Consider the following 3,256-nt stretch of genomic DNA (forward strand, 5'->3'; position numbering starts at 1 on the left):
GCCCACGCCATCTGGCAGGTGAATCCAGATTGGGAAATGATCACTGCCGTGCTAGTCTGCGACCACTTCCCAGTGAGCACTGGCGGCAAGAGCTGGAGAGCAAAGCGAGAGATCAATGGCAGAGAACGACCCAGTCGCCGTGCAGAGATGAGTACTCTGTCCTCCATTGAGCATGTAGGCACAGGATGACAGGTGAAGCCTCTCAATTGCTCTACCCCTGGGGCAGGTAATTGCAGAGCCCCAAAGCACATTGTGGGCATTAAAATCACCACAAATAATGAATGACTGGGGGAGCTGTTTAAGAAGATCGGTGAGGGCCGCTTCATCAAGAGCATCATGTGGGGGCAAGTAAAGTGAACATACAATGGATGACGCACGTGCACGGACACAGCGACGGCCTGTAAAGTCGTCATAAGTGAGAGAGGCGAGGAGTGGTAGTCCGTCCTGACGAAAATACCCACGCCTCCTCTAGCTCTCTCTCCACGCAGGTCGTCCTTTTTGTGGAGTGTATAGCCTCGTGTCTCAGGCGAGTATGAGGGATGGAAATAAGTCTCCTGGAGACAGAGACACAGTGGTCCATCCTGAGATAGGAGACTAAGTTCTTCCACATGCGTCCTGAACCCTTGCAAGTTCCACTGAAGTATGGGAGCCATCTATGATGGGGGTAGCACCTTCATCCTGTCTCTCCGACGAGGCGGGGAGACCGCAGCAGGTGGAGGAGCAGGCGTGGGGCGAGATGATTGCCCCACGCATACATCGTATTCCATCAACTCTGGGGAAGAGTCAGAGGAAGCCTCACGTAAAACAACATCCGCATGGTCAGATGGTTTACCACGGGATTTGACCCGCTGTGGCTGCTGTACAGGAGCTTTCTGTGGTTTGGTGGGCTTTGGGGGAGCGGATGTGGGAGTGGTAATTGGCGCACTGTGCTTGGGAACAGCCGCAGCTGTTGGAGGCGCCAGGGGCTGGCCCAAGTTCGACACTGTACATTTGTCCGCCAGTCGAGTAGGGGCTACTGGCTCTGAAACACTGGCTGCGTTGCAAGTGCACTGACAGCTGCAGGTGTTAGTGCCAACGCTCACCACCTCGGTCTGCGTCGAAACATCGACTTTTGGAGTAGGCTTTTGAACCAGGGATGCAAAAGATGTAGCAAATGTGGGACGTTGCAGCGACTTATAGATCTTCTTGGCCTCACCATAGGGAATACGCTTGGTTGTTTTTATTTCCTGGACTTTGCGTTCCTCTAAAAATATGCGGCAGTCCCTACTCCACACAGGGTGGTTGCCAGAGCAATTGATACATCTAGCTGGAGACGAGCAACCAACTCCTTCATGAGCAGCCTTACCACAGTTGCCACAAGTCGCTTCGCCTTTACACCCGAAGGTGGTATGCCCAAAACGCTGGCATTTAAAACAGCGCACTGGAGACGGGAAATAAGGCCGCACACTAAGGCGAAGGAAGCCAGCTTTAATATGGTCTGGAAGTTTCGTGCTATTGAAGGTCAGAATAAAAGAGTCGGATTTCACAAGATTGCCATCAACCCTCTTCATGATATGTTGAACATCAACGATACCTTCCGGAGCCCACTCATGTTGCAGTTCGTCTTTGGGAATGTCGACTAGATTCCGGCATGTCACAACACCTTTCCTATAATTCAAGGTGCTGTGCAGTTCAGTGTCTATGGCATACTCCACAAGGCATTTAGCAGCTTGCAGGTTAGTGGCTTGCTGGGAAGTGGAAGTTTCCACGAGCAAGGTCCCATTACGCAAACGCTTCACTGATTTTAAGGAGCCACAGATGCCCTCCAGACCCTTTTGTATATAGAAGGGCGAAACCTTTTCAAAACTATCCTCCTTCCGTTTTACAATGAGAAACACATTCTGATTACCAGAATGCATTCTGTTACTAAAGACTTGACTTGTCAAAGATGTGCTGCAGTCAGGGGGACTGACTGCACGAGCCCTCTTCAGAGACTGGGTGTTGGAACCTTCCAGCGGCCCACCCTTTCGGCTGGGAGGAGGAAAAGAGGAATTCGAAGGATCCATCTCGGTCCCACGAGCAGCTAGGGAACTAGAAGTCCACCTAGACAGAGCCCCGCGTGCCTAGGTAAGCCTTATACAACTGGGGTGCGGCAGGTGCCCCAGAGGTTGCCCGCTTGCGACTGTTCCACCTCAACAGCCATGCATCTCATAGGCGCGGAGCACACCGTAAGATTGAGGGGTTTTTTATAGAGGTCGGCCGTCCTCGCAATCCAGGCGGTCAAGCCAAGATTACCATTCCCCGCAGCACACAACATTCCACCGCCGCGCCATACGGTGGTCGCTGAAGCATGTCCGGGGGTTACGGTGACAGGAGACCGGCGGCGCACACCAGTCCCCAGTTCAGGACCCCGGGGTCGCCAAGCCCGTACTCAGCAAATGAATGCTGAGCCCCTGGGGGCTAGCAAATAGAGGGAGGGAAAAACGACTATCTGTGTGCCTCCTTATGAGCCCTAATTTCTCGTATCTTATCTTCGTGGTCCTTACGCGCGTTGTATGTTGGCGGCAGTAGAATCGTTTGGCAGTAAGCTTCAAATGCCAGTTCTCTAAATTTCCTCGAGAGTATTTTTCGAAAAGAACGTCGCCTTCCCTCCAGGGATTCCCATTTGAGTTCCCGCAGCAACTCCGTAACAGTTACGTGTTGTTCGAACCTACCGATGACAAATCTAGCAGCCCGTCTCTGAATTGATGTCTTCGTTCAATCCGACCTGGTACGGATCCCAAACACTCGAGCAGTACTCAAGAATAGTCTTTCTCCTCTACTGTTCTATGTGCAAATCGGAAAAGCAATTAAGGAAATAAAATAAATCTTCTGAAGTGGAACTAAAATTCAGGATGCAAGCATTTGTTGATGAATGCTATCCTTTGTGAATGTCAGTAATAATAACGGGACATATTTAATGGAATGAACAGCTTGGTGAACTCACACATTTCAGTGAGTCCAAAACGAAGAACCGCGAGAGGCTTCGGGAGTGGTGGAAATAAAATTATCGAAGAACTTAAGATGAAAATTGGGATCTATGTGATAGACGAAGCAGAATACATTATGACGGACGAGGCATAGAGGGAGTAAAAAGGAAACCAGCTCAGACAAGGAGAGCATCCCTCTAAGGGAAGAACATCAGATGTAGGCCTTAAGTGGAGAAAGAAACTTTTGAGAATATTTCAACTGCAGCATTATATGGAAGTTAATAATGGACTGGAAACTGGAAGAATAG

The sequence above is a fragment of the Schistocerca americana genome, chromosome 4 (genome assembly GCF_021461395.2).
Source record: "Schistocerca americana isolate TAMUIC-IGC-003095 chromosome 4, iqSchAmer2.1, whole genome shotgun sequence".
Lineage (NCBI taxonomy): Eukaryota > Metazoa > Arthropoda > Insecta > Orthoptera > Acrididae > Schistocerca > Schistocerca americana.